The sequence below is a fragment of the Macrotis lagotis genome, chromosome 5 (assembly GCF_037893015.1).
Source record: "Macrotis lagotis isolate mMagLag1 chromosome 5, bilby.v1.9.chrom.fasta, whole genome shotgun sequence".
Lineage (NCBI taxonomy): Eukaryota > Metazoa > Chordata > Mammalia > Peramelemorphia > Peramelidae > Macrotis > Macrotis lagotis.
In genome coordinates, this window is record NC_133662.1 from 8938242 (window position 1) to 8953912 (window position 15671).

The following is a 15671-nucleotide window of genomic DNA, read 5'->3' on the forward strand; positions in this document are numbered from 1 at the left end:
CTCTTTTCCTGATCATGACTTTCAGGTATTCCAATAATTTTTTAAATTATCTTTCCTTAGTCTGTTTTCCATATCAGTTGTTTTTTCAATGAGATATTTCACATTTTCTTGTAATTTTTCATTTTTTTGGTTTTGAAGTATTGATTCCTGATTTCTGGCAAATTCATCAATCTCCCTGAATTCTATTCTTTGTCTGAAGGATTTGTTCTCCTCAGAGAGCTTTCTTATCTCTTTTTCCATTTAGCCAATTTTGCTTTTTAAAGCATTCTTCTGCTCAATAACTTTTTGAACTATTTTATCCATTTGACCTAAGCTGGTTTTTAGCATGCTATTTTCTTCAGCATCTTTTTGGATTTCCTTGACTAGGCTGCTGACTTCATTTTCATGTTTTTCCTGCATCTCTCTCATTTCTTTTCCCAGTTTTTCTTCTAACTCCCTCATTTGATTTTCAAAGTCTTTTTTGAGCTCTGTCATAGCCTGATCCCAATTTCTGTTTTTCTTGGAGTCTTTAGATGCAGGAGCTTGTGCTTCCTCATCTTCAGGCTGAGTATTTTGATCCTTCTTGGGCTCATTTGCAAAATATTTCTCAATGGTGTTCCTCTTTTTTCTCTGCTTGCTCATTTTCCCAGCCTGAGCCTTTTTTTGGGGTGCTTCCTGAGCTTTTGGGACACTCCCACAAGGGTCTCAATATGTGAGGCTCTGTCCTCCCTCCTGGTCTGTGAATGACCATATGTGCCCCCCTCTGCCACGGGGCTGAGGTGGGGGGGCCCTGCTGTTCTATTGGGGGGCTTAGACTTCGATTAGGATCTGAATGTGGTCAGAGCCCCAGAGTCCTGTTCCAGGGGCAGGCGACAGAGCTCTGCAGTCTCTCTTTCCACTCCCCTCCCTAGGTTCAATGGGCTCATGCCCTGGGGGCTCCTGCTTACCTGCTCTGCCTGTTTCTGTTCCTGGAACTTGGCTGTGCTGGCCATGCTGCTTGCTGTGTGCCCTGAGGGCTGGGCTCCATGTGCTCTCTCTGGCAGAGGTCTCCCGCTGTTCCCCCAATTTGTTCCTGGTGCTCCCTGGGGTGTAGCTCAGGAGACTCCCCTGCTGCTGTGAGCCACAGCTCCCAGCGCCCTGGGACTGCCTCCGGGATGCTGAAGTTCTTTTGCTCTGGGGGGGCCACCCCTCTGGTGGGCCGCTCCTTTGACCCTGGGGGAGCAGAGCCTTTCTGCTCTTTTCCAGGTTACCTTGAGTAGGAGAACTGCCTCCCTGGGTCCCTCTGTGGGTTCTGTCTCTGGAAAATTTAGTTAGAGTCCTTAGCTTATGAGTTTTATGAGAGAGAGTGCCTAAGACATGATCCTTTCTTGTCGCCATCTTGGCTCCACCGCCCCTTTTCTTGAGAAGAGAGAATAAACCCATTTTGGTTCTCCAGTCTGGGTCTTCTGACTATTGTGTTTAAAGAGAATCAATGCTGTAACACAAATGTCTAATCCCACACACAGCCATCCATCCATACCCATGCTTAAAAAGCTCCAGGAGCTTCTAGTTACCTCTAGATTCAAAGGCTAAGGTTTGACACTTAATGCCCTTTGCAATAGAACCTGTTTCCTTAATGATTTATATTATTCCCTTTTACACACTTACAAACAGTTCTATTTGTTGTTCTTCATATTTGATATCCTATCTCCCCCAACTCAGCCTTTGAATTGACTACCCCTGGGGTATGGAATACCTTCCCTGCAAGGTATCTCTAGCTCCCTTTAAGGCCAAGCTAAAGTGTTTCTTCCTATAAAAAAGCTTTTCCTGGTCTTTCCCAATTGCTTGTTAACCACTCCTCCCCATTACATTGTGACAAGAGAAAAGTGTGTCTTAAATACAAAACCTGACTATTCTCTAATGTTTGGTTAAAGTTCTGTTTCATTATTACTGAATGCTATTCTAAGCCTGCTGCCAGGCACTAACCCCTAACTCTTTCTAAGCACTCTTCTGGGTTGACAATGGCTTCCTCATCCTAACTACATTCATTCTAGTTCCCAGAATGTTATAATTCATTCTAAGAATTTTGGTGGTGATCTTGATGTGAGAAGATTTTGTTTACTACTCCCAATCATAGCTCTTGTACCCCCAACCATTGTGGGTTACCCATTTATACAAAGTCACAGTGGCACCATCAACTCTTTTCTTTTCTTTTTTCTTTTTGGATTTTTTCAAGGCTTTGGGGATTAAGCAAATTCCCCAAGCTCACACAGCTAAGTAATTATTAAGTGTCTGAGACCAGATTTGAACTCAGGTCCTCCTGACTCCAGGGCCAGTTAATCTATCCACCGCACCACCTAGCTGTCTGTACAGCATAACTGCCCCAGCACAATCAACTCTTAAACATTTATTAAATGATAAATCAAAAGAAAGAAAAGAAATCATAGCACTTAATCATAGCACTTATTCATAATCAGAAAAAAATCAGACCATAAATTCACCCATAAACCTGATTCACATTCTTCTACTTCTGTCCACAGTGTGTATGGGGGACAGTGCATATAAACTTATAAAAACCTAGCAATGAGGCACTTGATGCAGTTCACAACTCCAGCTTACATTTCTTAATGTCCTTGGATTCTTCAAGGAACAGTTTGCATTACATATCACTTGTTGTTTGCTCTTCTGTTAAAATGCTCTCCTACTGGACAATACCACTTCCATGATCTCCTTGAGCATGGGAACTGTTTTTTTTTTGGCCTCTTTTTGTATCCTCCAGCAATTAGTACAATGCCTGATATATAATAGGTGCTTAATGAGTATTTATTGACTGACTTCTCTATTATTCTGTGCAAACAGAATCCCTAACCCTGGAATCCACAAAGCTTCCTTTGTCAGTTCCTTTGACTAGGGCAGTCTCAGGGAAAAATAACTTCCTTAAGTTTAGGATCTTCAAATATATTTAGTTCTGATTTCCTTGGCTATCCAAAATCAATTTTCCTTTGTTCTCTCCTGCCTCAAATCAGGACCACTCATGGTTTTTTATTTTTATTTTTAAACAGTGACAAACTTCTCAATGTGGGATTCAATCTTGACCAATCTACAATAAAAAGAAACTGAGGCAGAGTTCCAAGCCAATGGCACTTTATTAAAGGATCCATAACCCCTCTAATAAGTGGACCTCAGATCTTCCTCATGATTGGAGATGCCCTCTCTCCTTAATTTTGATACCCAGATGATACAGAAGAGGCAAAGTAAAATATTTAGTCTCATTGGTTGATGTATCTTGATCTTCCAGTTCACATTTGTGATAAATTAATTGATAGAGGGTATCCAAATATTGGCAGAGCTGGTGGCTTTTCATTGACCACATGTTGGGCAATAGATTTGTAGACAACTCCTGCAATGAGAAGATAGGGTCATTCATTGGACCTACTCATAGATGTTGGGTTAACATTGTTGCCAAGTATCATAGGGTTATTCCCCTAGCCAAGGAATAACAAGGGTAGAGATAAAACCAAAAATAACTAGAGTATTTGAAGTGCTAAACTTTGTACCCCATTGCAAATGTGGCCAGGTCTTGGTCACATGACAACATAAAAGGTTTTGAAATTATTGCAAAAGGAAAATGAGGAACTTTGAAACTTCTCATTTCTATATTTAGCAAAATGCAAACATTTACCTGCTAAGATTATCCTGATTATAAACTTGTCACAAGATCAATTGTAGATTAAGAAATCTAACCTTTGTGCTACTTCTCATTTCTGTAACAGATTGCTTTGCTATTTTTTGCCTTTACAAACCCCATGCTTTCTTCATTCAGGACTGTACGAATTTAGGTTACTCTACTGCCCTGTGCAGATGCACTAAAACTCCACCCTAAATCTCTGCTGGTCTCAGTCTCGTATCTGTTTCGGTACAATATATTTTCCATGCCATGGAGTCACCCTGACTACACTGGTCTTGGTAATTTACTTGTCAGACATTAGTTAAACACATAGATTCATTAGGTTGACCAACTGTATATTAGTAAATAAGTACAACAGTAATAATCACTGCCTCTATGGAATCAAACTCAGTTGAATAATACTATCCAGGGGTTTAAATAAAATCTTGGTCTTCATTAATCATTTCCCACATCAAGTCCTTCTTAAGTTAAATGTTTTCTATGCAGATGAATAAAATCTTAATATCATTCTTAGAAAATTATTCACGTTGCCTTTGATGTCATTTAATCCAAAATCAAATAACAATAGTAAACATTTATGCTCACTCTACTAAGCACTTTAGAATAATTTTATGGCTTCAACAAATCAAATTGCTTACCTTCTCAATGAGGGGGAAGTTATTGTTTACATGTAAATGAGGAAAAATAAAATAAAAATTCAATGCAAAAAAATCAATATGTTAGTTTCTGAATCTGAAAAGCTGGTCTAGGTATTATTCCACTGTTTTAGTAGTTTTAATATCTCCTTTTAATTGTTATGGCCTACAAATCATTTGGGTGCAAAGTGGCAGTCCCTTAAGATTTTTTTTTTAAGGTTTTGGTTTTTTTTTGCAAGGCAAATGGGGTTAAGTAGCTTTCCCAAGGCCACACAGCTAGGTAATTATTAAGTGTCTGAGGTCGGATTTGAACTCAGGTATTCCTGACTCCAGGGCTGGTGCACCACCCAGCTGCCCCCAGCCCCTTAAAATTTTGAGGAAACCAGTGGTTTAAGATAATGTTGATGACAATTTCCCCAAAGGGTAAAGAGAGACAGCAATTTTTAAGCAAATTTGAAGTGGACAGAGAAGAGTATCAATCTTTTCTTTCCATTTCTTTCATGTATTTATCCAAAAGCATAATTAGAATTACAGGTATTATTTTCTGTTTTCATGGTACTAAGCAGCATTAGTAATTAACCTGTGTTATCTTTAATTCTGATTTAAAAAACAAAAACAAATGGTGACCACTGGTATAAGCTGATCTGCTATGTTACAATTTCATGCTTTGTTTTTCTTTAATAATAGAGAGTGGGGGAAATGATGTAAACATTTCTTCCTTCTTTAACATAAAAGGCATTATGATTTATAAATGGAAAGGAGTTTTTCTTAAACTGATTAATAATAAATTGGGATTCTTTCACCTAGATGTTTTAGAAATGTCATGTGGTATTTTTAATGTCAAGTGCTAAAATGCTAGTCCTACTCAAATAAATTAACATTTAGTCTAGGGTACTGTTCTAGACTTCAGGCCTTCTCTTTCCTTTTTGCTACTGCCATTTTGGATATCTGACCAATCTTTCTTTACTATCTGCATTGACTCAATTGAAAAAAGACTTTGAGGGGCCACTAAGTGGCACAGTGGATAAAGCACCAGCCCTGGAGTCAGGAGTACCTGGGTTCAAATCCGATCTCAGACACTTAATAATTACCTAGCTGTGTGGCCTTGGGCAAGCCACTTAACCCCATTTGCCTTGCAAAAACCTTAAAAAAAAAAGACTTTGAAAGAACTGGTTCAAGTGTAGAACTATTGATTTGATCTCATCTCCATCATGCCTATTTCTGGTAGGTCAGGGATCCATGATCAGTTTTCTTATATGTACAATGGGATGTTGATATTTTTCCTGATGGTAAGACAAAGGAGAAAAGTTCCTAGAATTTCATTTCCTAACAGTGGTGGTAAGGGAGTATTGCTTATTAGTGGAAATATTCTGCACCATTTCTAAAGCGGGTGTATGTCTAGCCTGACAGTGTAGTGACATGGCCAAGTGAAGAATCTGATTGCACTGACAAAAGGCTATCCTATTTTTTTTTCTAAACCACCCATCTTATAGAATCAATTGTGTCTTTGTCTGATGACATCACCATTCAATGGCTGCACATGCAGAATTCTGGGAAATATACTCCAGAGAATTTCCAATTTTTTTTTTTTACTTCGGAAATCAGATTTTAAGACCTTTTTGTTTTGGTCAGGCCCTATATATTTGTGCTACTTGCCTTACAAGGTTTCTGCACAGATTAAATGAGGTAAATTAAATGCAGCATGGCACTGAGACACTGTAAACAAGTAGACAGAGGTTCCTGGAGCCTGAAAGGCATGATTGTTGAGAAGGTGCCTGCAAGAAAATTGAAATTTTGTGAGAATCAAAAATAAGAGGAGAGAAAGGAGGAACTCTGGGAGCATGGACATGGAACTGGGAAGGAACAGAGAAAGAACAAGAAAAGATGGAAAGTCAATTAACCTTGTGGGGTATTCAATGAGTCTACAGATGTTGCAGTAACCTGATAGTCCTACAGGGAGAGAAATTCTAGGAAAAGGACTATAGCTGAGTGACATGGGTCAACCTGGAGCTAATAAAGAAAGGGAAAGACTATCCAATACTGAAAATGAGGGCAGGAGACATAGAGAGTGGGGGCAAGAAGAATTGGACACAACTGAATATGATGCAAGAAATTATGGACATAGGACAAGCTTAATGACAGGCATAAAAATCATCTTACACAAGAAATGATGTGTTGGACTTAAAAAGTCACACCTTTTAAGAAAGGATTAATTCATCTTTACATAGTCCATGTACAATGTCTTGGCCCCTCCATGGAGGATTGATCCCTATGGTGTGCATATTGGAGAGTACCTGGAGCTAGGTGCTAAACCACTCCCCTTGTCCAACCCACTATGGAAATGCATTTAAGTGCAGGACCCAAAAGAGAAGCTCTCTTTCCTTCCTTCCCCTTCCAAGAGGGACACATTCTCTTTCTTTCTAAGCTAGAGTCATGTACTCCTGGCCTAGGCCATTATTCCATGTGTCCAAACTCACGAGTCTAAGCCAGCTCTTATGACTGTTTCTCCTTTCTCTTTCCCTTAGGCACCTCCTTTAGTCCTTTCATTATCTACCCTATTCTCAAGCTGCTTATAAACCGCTAGCTGTCTCTTCAGAAAAAAAAGGTTTTAATCTATGAACTTTGCAGGCTTGTATAATAAATTCTGATCTATTTCAATTCTAGGGCTAAATGTGAATTCTTTCACTTTCAACAACACTCAGTCTTAATTGGCGACACAAACTTTTCTGCCAACAGAGAGAAATGTAAAATCATTAAACTGCAGACTTGCGAGGGGGGCAGAGCCTCTCATTTAATAGAGCAGGTAGAAGGAGCTTTTATAGATGAAGCACAGGAGAGAGCTGAGTTTGAAGATATAATGTGGTGTAAAAATGGAGTCAATAGATAAAAGAAAAATGTAATGGGAGAAAGAAAAAGGAGAGGAGGAATAGGCTAAGATATTTCATATAATAAGATTTTTCTTTATTACAATGAGCTATTGCAATGATATGGAAGGGGGAAAGGCAAGGGGGAATGAGGGAATCTTTGGTCTCATCAGAGGTGACTAGGAGAGGAAACAGCATATATACTCAATGGGGTATAGACATCTGTAGTAAGAAGGAGAGAGAAGGGGGACAGGGGGAAGGGGGGGGGAATGTGAGTGATGGAGGAGAGGATGGACCATGGGGGGAGAGTGGTCAGATATAACACATTTTCTTTTTTACTTCTTGCAAGGGGCTGGGATTGGATGGCCTGTCTGGGACCACAGGGCCAGGTGTATGCTGGACCTAAGGGCTGGTATGGGGGCTCAGGGCCTCTTGGCCCCAGGGCCAGGGATCTGTCTGCTGAGCCACTCAGCTACCCGACAGCAGAGTCAGAGTGAAAGGAGAGAGAAAATATAGTACTTGGTAGTAGAGAAATACGAAAGGAGGGAGTTGTGATCAGCAATTGCAATGGTACAAAAATATGGAAGTAACTTTGTGATGGACTTATCATAAAGAATGTGATCCACCTGTGACAGAGTTGGTGGTGTTGGAACAGCCTGAAGCACATTTTTTATTGTTATTATTTTTTTGGGAGGGTTGCAGGGCAAATGGGGCTGGGTGGCCTGCCTGGGGCAGCATAGCTGAGTGATTGTTGGGTGTCTGAGGCTGTATTTGGACCCGGCTGCTCCTGCCTCAAGGGCCAGTGCTCTGTCCACCACCCGGCTGCCCCTACTATTATTATTACTATTTTATTTTATGTCTTTTTTTTTCTTTTTGGTTTTTGCAGGGCAGTGAGGTTGGGGCAGCTTGCATGGTGTCACACAGCTGGGTGATTGTTGGTTGTATGGGGCCGGATTTGGGCTTGGGTGCTCCTGGCTCCAGGGCCAGTGCTCCATCCACTGCGCCACCTGGCCATACCTAAAATTATTACTATTATTTTTTTAGTTTTAATTTTAATTTTTTTCTCTCCCCTTTACTTTATCATTCATGCAGGTCTATATTTTTTGGAGGGAGGGGGTATTATGTTTACTCTTAAACAAGAATATTTTATTAATGTAAAAAATGTTTTGTACAAAATAAGAATAAATAAATAAATATATAGTCTTAAAAAAAGACTGCAGACTTGCAGTAAGTTTGGAGAAAACAGGACAGGTAAATAGCTGAAATTTTTTTTATTTCATATCCGAAGTAATAGGGGACCACAGCAGGATTTTGTGTAAGGAAGAGACATAATCAAATCTCAACCATGGGAAGATTATTTTGGGCAACGTGTAGAGTAGAAAAGGGAGGAGAGAGGTTGGAATTGTGAAGTCTAATAAGGAAAACTTTACAATGTTCCTAGGAAGAAATGCTGAGAGAAGATTAAATTAGGGGCAAAGGAACAAGCATTTCTTAAATGCTCACTTCATACCAGGCTCTATGCTGAACAACTTTGAAAATATTTTTTCATTTGATCCTCACAGCAGCCTTAGTTGAGGAAACATGCAGGGTGGCTAGGTGGCGCAGTGGGGGCAGCTAGGTGGCGCAGTGGATAAAGCACCAGCCCTGGAGTCAGGAGTACCTGGGTTCAAATCCGGTCTCAGACACTTAATAATTACCTAGCTGTGTGGCCTTTGGCAAACCACTTAACCCCATTTGCCTTGCAAAAACCTAAAAAAATAAAAATAAAAAAAATAATTCAAGAGGAAACATGCAGATAGAAGTTAAGTCACTTGCCTAGGTCACAGAGTAAGTATCTGAGACAGAATTTGAACTCAGGTCTTCCTGACTCCAGGACCAGTGAGCTATCCACTGTACTATCCAATTAGCATCTAATTTGACCAATGACTATGAAAATAGAGAGAGTAAACAGAATCAAGAAGCATTGAATTCTAAACCTGAGTTGTACTCTTCCACCAATGTCTTTTGTACCCATCAGAGTGGGTACAAACTTATACCATAATAGATTAGGTCTGACTCAGGCCAGTTCTCTGGTGGTTTAGATCTGATTATGGAATAAAAGTAGATAAATTATAACAATTAAGAAAAGGAGATTTACTTGGAGCTCCTTGTGGCTGTTTTGTATTCAAGGGAACAAGGAATTGATATCAGCAGTTTGAAGTTGTGGTCCCCCTTAGCCCATCAAGTATTAAGAAAAATGTTACTTTTTATGAAAAAAATGAGTTTAACAATTACTGGGAGAAAAACTATCTCAAGTTCCAAGGTAGTTAGACATAAATTCAAAAGATACTTGTGGGCAAGTTAATTCAAATGTTAACTCACAACCCAGCTCTGGACATCTTTGCTCTTATTCAGACTGTCATTGCAAAGTTCATTTTTCAGGCATGGTTTTTGTGTTGGATGGGCAACTTCACTGTTAAACCAGGTTGCTCCATAACTGTGCTGTACTTGGCTCTTCAAAGGGCATGGCATTTCAGCTGAACAGGCTGATCTGACTGCCAGGTGGTACAGTGAATAGAATTCTGGGCCTGGAGTCAAGTCTTCGTGACCCCAATTGGCTCAGTAGGTTTTTTGGTTTTGTTTTTCTTTCTGGATGTGGATAGTATTGTCCCTAACAGGTTTGGTTGGCATAGTTCTCTGAACTGCTGAGAGGAGCTCAAGGTTAATCAACTCACAATGTTATTATTAATCTGTACAATGTTCTCTTGGTTCTGCTCCATTTACTCAGTATCAGTTCTTGCAATTTATTTCATGCTTCTCTAGAGTTAAACCATTCATGGTTTCATATAGAACAGTACTCCATAACATTTATATAACATAACTTGTTCAGTTATTCCCCAATTGATGGGTACCCCCTCAATTTCCATTCTTGTTACTACAAAAAGTGCTGCCATGAATATTTTGGAACAAATAGAACTTTCCCCATTTTTGTTGATTTCTTTTTGATATAGGCCTGGCACTGAAAGCTGGGTCAAAGGTATAGTTCTATATTGCTCTCTAGAATGATTGGATTGGTCCACAACATCAACAATGCATTAATGTCCCAATATTCCCACAACCTCTCAAACATTGTTTTCCCTTTTGTTATCTAAACCAATTGATAGATGTGAGGTAATACCTCATAACTGTTTTAATTTGCATTTCTCTACTGTGAGGGGCAAAGTGCTGCCTTTTCAGAAACATAGTGCTAAATTAGTCTAAGCCATAGGCCTCAGTTTCTATTTCTCAAGAATCAGGTGAGTGTAGGAACCCGGATCTCTAGTTAGAAAAATCAAGTCACCCTAGCCTTATAAGATGTAAACAGACTAACTTTCCTGGGAATGCTCAGGTATGCTCCCCTTCTTTTCCGACTGACCGTCAAGTGTGACCAATTGTTGTAAGGGTCAGCAGAAAAGAGGAGGCGGAATGGGTTGTGGTTTTTGTGGTTTTTTTTTAACCCTGCTTCAGCTTCTGTAATTTGACTTTTCCTGCTCTCTCTCTCTCATAGAGATTTAGGAACTGTCCTGCTTCTTGCAAGAACCAAATTAAATTTTAACTCTTTGCTGCCACTTTGAGAGGACTCTGAGTAGTCATTTTGGGTTAGGGTTTAAATTCCCCACACATCTACTCAGTATTGATTTGAAACATTTTTTCATATGATTATATAAGGTCTTAATTTTGTGGTTTGGAAAATGCCTTGTTCATATGCTTTTACCATTTATCAACTGGGGAATAATTTGTAACCTTATATATTTTATTCAATTCTCTATATATTTTAGAAAATGAGACCTTTATCAGAACCCCTAGCTATGAAAATTGTTTTCCCAAGCTTCCTGTTTTTCTTCTCATCTTGGAAGCCTTGGTTTTATTAGTGTAAATTTTTTTAAACGTAATATAGTCAAAATAATCCATTTTGCAATTTAAATGTATTCTGTTTCTTGTTTGGTCATAAACGTCTCCCCTTTATGTCTAAATACTATACCTATTTTGACCTTATTTTGGTATAGAGTGTGAGATGTGCGTCTATACTTAGTTTTTGCCATACTATTTTTCAGTTTTCCCAACAAATTTTATCAAATCGAGTTCTTATGCTGGAAATTAATGTCTTTGGGTTTGTCAAACAGTAGATTACTGTAGTCATTTACTTCTGTTTCTTTTGAACCTATACTAATCCACTGGTCCCTAATTCTATTTCTTTTTTTTTTCTTTTCTTTTTTTTTTTAGGTTTTTGGAAGGCAAAAGGGGTTAAGTGGCTTGCCCAAGGCCACACAGCTAGGTAATTATTAAGTGTCTGAGACCGGATTTGAGCCCAGGTACTCCTGACTCCAGGGCCGGTGCTTTATCCACTACGCCACCTAGCCGCCCCTCATAATTCTATTTCTTAATCAGTACCAGATAATTTTGATGACTGCCACTTTATACTTTAGTTTTAGATATGGCAGATTAAAAATGATAGGGACATGATCCTAGAAAGATGGGCTAAATACTTCATAGTGTTATTAACAGCATCATCGATCAATGCAGGAGCCATTGACCATTTACCTCAAGTTGAAATCAATCAGTCCCTAACTTTGAAGTTCCAACTGAAGAGGAGGTTTTGAGTGCCATTAGGCTCCTCTCAAGTGGCAGAGCACCTGATTCTGATTCTATTACAGCTGAGATCTACAGGGTAGATGGTCCATTGCTTATCCAAAAACTGACTTAAATTTTCCAGGTTAAATGGCATGAAGAGGTTATCCCCCAAGAATTCAAGGATGCCTCCATTGTCCATCTCTATAAAGGTAAAGGGAATAGATTGTCTTGTGACAGAGGTGTGTTTTTCTTTTGGTCACTGCTGGTAATATTCTTGCCAGAGTCCTTCTCAATAGGTTGGTCCTTCACCTGGAAGTTAGCCACCTCCCTGAGAGCCAGTGTGATTTCTGAAAGGGTTGAGGAACAGTCAACATGATGTTTGCAGCCTGACAACTCCAGGAAAAATGCCAGGAACAGAACAGAGGTCTTTATCCCATATTTGTAGATCTGATTAAGGTCTTTGATACCATCATTTGTGAGGGGTTATGGAAAATTATTCAAAATTTGGTTGCCTGGAGAAGTTCATCAGTATTATGCATCAATTTCATGACAGCATGCATGTCTGGGTTCTGGATAGTGGATGATGCTCTAGTGATTTTCCAGTCAGCAATGGAATGAAACAAAGATATAAAAGCATGCTCCCATGCTTTTAGCATGATGTTTTTCAGTCATGTTATCAAATACCTTCACTGAGAATAAACACAGCATCAAGGCCAGCTATTGCATTGAAGGCAATTTCTTCAACTTGTTTGTAGATGATTGTGTACTCAATGAAGCCTCTGAAACTGAGATGCAACAAAGTATGGATCAATTCTCTGCTGCTTTTGCTATTTGGCATAACAATTAACACCAAGAAAACTCAGGTATTCCATCAGCCAGCACTACATCATCCATATGTGGAACCATAGATTACAGAAAATGGAGAAGTTTTTTGTACTGTGGACAAGTTTACTTATCTTGGCTATGATCTTTCCAGGAAAGTATACATTGACAATGAGATTGACATCTGTATTGCCATAATTAGCTCAGTATTTGGGAGACTCTGAAAGAAAGTATGGGAGAGAAGAGGTATTAGACTAACTTAGCAAACTGAAGGTCTACAGAGCCATTGTACTGACCTCATTGCTTTTTGCCTGTGAAACCTGGGCCATCTACCAGGGGCCATGTCAGGAAACTGAATTGCTTTCATTTAAATTGTCTTAGAAAGATTCTGAAGATCACCTGGCAGGAGAAGATACCAGGGACTGAGGTCCTTTCTTCAGCTCAACTGCCAAGCATTCTAACATTACTACAAAAAAGTGCAAATGCGATAGGTTGATCATATTAGAATGCCAGACATATATTTGCCAAAAAGACTATCACATGGAGAACTCATACAGGGCAAATACTCACAAGAGGGTTAGAAGAAGCAATATTGGTATACTCTGAAGGCCTCTCTTAAGAACTTTGAAACTGATTATACAACATGGAAGGCACTGGCACAGGACTGTTCAACAAGTGAGGGCATGTAGCATTATGAGAAGAGCAGAATTGGAGCAGCTCAAAGGAAACATGATATATGTAAGTGTAGAGTGAGTACCGCAGGTGTTCACATGAGACTACTTGTGCCTGACGTGTGGTAGTGCAAAATGGGTGCAGGATTTAAACTTAAAAGATAATATTATAAGCAAACAGGTAGAACAAGGAATAGTTTACCTGTCAGATCCATGGAAAGGAGAGAAGTTTATGACCAAAGAAGAGAAAGAAAACATCATAAAAAATTGGATAATTTTGATTATATTAAATTAAAAAGCTTTTGAACAAATAAAACCACTGTAACCAAGATCAAAAGAAGTGTAGTAAATTGGGAAACAATTTTTACAACTAGTGTTTCTGACTAAGGACTCATTTCTAAACTATATAGAGAACTAAATCAAATTTATAAAAAAAATCAAGCCATTCCCTATTGACAAATGGTCAAAGGATATGCAGATGAGGAAATCAAAGCTATCTAGAGTCATATGAAAAATTGCTCTAAATCATTACTGATTAGGGAAATGCAAATTAAAGCATCTCTGAAGTACCACCTCACACCTCTCAGATTGGCCTATAATATGACCAAAAAGGACAAGGAAGGGATGTGGGAAATCTGGGATCATATTACACTGTTGGTGGAGCTTTGAACTGATCCAACCTTTCTGGAGAGTAATTTGGAATTATGCCCAAGGGCAATACCACTACTGGGTATATTCCCTGAAGAGATCATGAAAAAGGGTAAAAACATCACTTGGACAAAAATATTCATAGCAGCTCTGTTTGTGGTGGCAAAGAATTAGAAGTAGAGGGGATGTCCATCAATTGGGGTATGGCTAATAAACAAATTCTATTTTCTATATTCTATTAGAAATCAGGAGGGGTCCTCAGGTACCTGTGCCTACCGGCCGCGGGAGTCCTCCCTGCAGCCACTGGGTGGCGCTCCCCAGAGTCATACCAGGTGTCCTCAGCTGCGGCAGTCCCCACTGCCTGAGGACCAGCATGTTCTACACCATCAAGAGGGGTCTCAAGACCGGGGTGCTCCCCACCTGGAGTGAATGCCAAGCACAAGTGAACTGATTTCCTGCTGTTTGGTTCAAGAAGTTTAGGATGAGGATGAGGCTTGGCCCTTCGTCCAAAATACTTCAAGCCCTGAACCTACAATAGAGTAGAGAAAGAAATGTGACACAGAGGACCCCAAAGTGAAACCAAACAAGAGACCCTGTGAATCATCAGATGAAGACAGGCCTTGCAAAAAAAATTACAAAATGAGATTAAGACTTAGAACCTTTACTTAGCAAAGATATATTTTCCTATATGGGGGATACAACTGTGCTTTACACAGAGGGCTGCTGCTCCAGTAATGGGAAGAGGAAAACACGAGCAGGCATTGGTCTTTATTGGGAACCAGGCCATCCCTTAAATGTAGGTGAAAGACTTCCTGGGAGACAGACAAACCAAAAAGCAGAAATACATGCTGCCTGTAAAGCAATTGAACAAGCCAAGAATCAAAACATCAACAAACTGGTTCTTTGCACAGATAGCATGTTTACTATAATTGGTATAACGAATTGGGTTAAAGACTGGAAGAAAAATGGCTGGAAAACAGGCACAGGAAAAGATGTGATTAACAAAGAAGACTTCATTAAACTTGATAAACCTACTCAAGGCATAGACATTTTAAAAGGATGTATGTTCCTAGTCATTCAGGGTTTCCAGGCAGTGAAGAAGCTGACAGATTAGCAAGAGAAGGAGCTAAAAAATTTCAAGAATAAACTTAGCATACTTTTAAAAATCTAATTGAAGAGCAAACCAAGTGCTTTTTAGTCATTATTTGTTTGAAAATTTGCCTCCAAAACATGAACAATTAAAAGTGGATTTAGGAACATTCTTGTTTGAACAGAAAGACAGTAGTTTTCTGTTGAAATATGGTTAAGAATATTAAATTATCCTTCACTTTACCCCCAAATATCTATTTATCTTTGGGAATCTTGTGAAATTTAGCATAAAGTATATTTAACTGACTATTACCTAAAGTTCTCAAATTTTTTCATTAAAGCTTAATTCTGATATTGAGGAGTTAGTTTAGAAACTCAGTAAGTAAAATAATGATGATAATTGTCTTCTGATTAACCCCATTCTCAGGGCTTTAGAAGATTAAAATGATTATTTCCATATAGGAAAGTAGCCTTAGGAGTAATATTTTTAAAAGCTAAATTAACTTCTTAGGTCTCTTTCCTTTTCTTTTGGTCTTTGCAAGACAGTGGAATTATGTGACTTGCCCAAGGTCACACAGCTAGGTAATTATTAAGTGTCAGAGGCTGGATTTGAACTCAGGTCAGGTTCTCCTGACTCCGGGGGCCATTGCTCTATCCACTGTGCCATCTAGCTGCCCCTCTTTTTTTTTTAAATGGTTGCTTTACA

At 39.1% G+C, this 15671-nt stretch overlaps 1 pseudogene; it reads left to right on the forward strand.

Moving 5' to 3' along the window:
* The first annotated feature begins 14249 nt into the window (after positions 1–14249).
* LOC141489604 (ribonuclease H1 pseudogene) lies at positions 14250–15022 on the forward strand (annotated as a pseudogene).
* The last annotated feature ends 649 nt before the right edge of the window (positions 15023–15671 follow it).